General features: G+C 39.1%; 1 protein-coding gene across 1 annotated transcript in view; it reads left to right on the forward strand.

Moving 5' to 3' along the window:
• Positions 1-276, forward strand: part of LOC119591953 (cullin-3-like) — a gene marked incomplete in the record, with an annotated part of 23768 nt that overhangs the window by 10775 nt on the left and 12717 nt on the right.

The following is a 276-nucleotide window of genomic DNA, read 5'->3' on the forward strand; positions in this document are numbered from 1 at the left end:
GTAGCGTTGCCCAAACATGATCCCACTAAATCTGAAGCCCAATGCAGAAGGGTTAAGAAACCAGATGCCCAAAAATTGGGTATTAGTTTATAGAGGAATGAACATCTTGGTTTTGTGTGTGTAGCAGAGAAGGATGAGTGCTTTGTAAGGTTACATTTCTCTGTCATTATAGTGGCTTTACTAATGTTTTTGATGATTTTAGGGGAACAAGACTGTTAGGTTTATGAACTATGGAGACAAGCAAGCACAGCGACTTTGGTTGTTAATGTTGAGGAA

This window comes from Penaeus monodon, chromosome 29, assembly GCF_015228065.2.
Source record: "Penaeus monodon isolate SGIC_2016 chromosome 29, NSTDA_Pmon_1, whole genome shotgun sequence".
Classification (NCBI taxonomy): Eukaryota; Metazoa; Arthropoda; class Malacostraca; order Decapoda; family Penaeidae; genus Penaeus; species Penaeus monodon.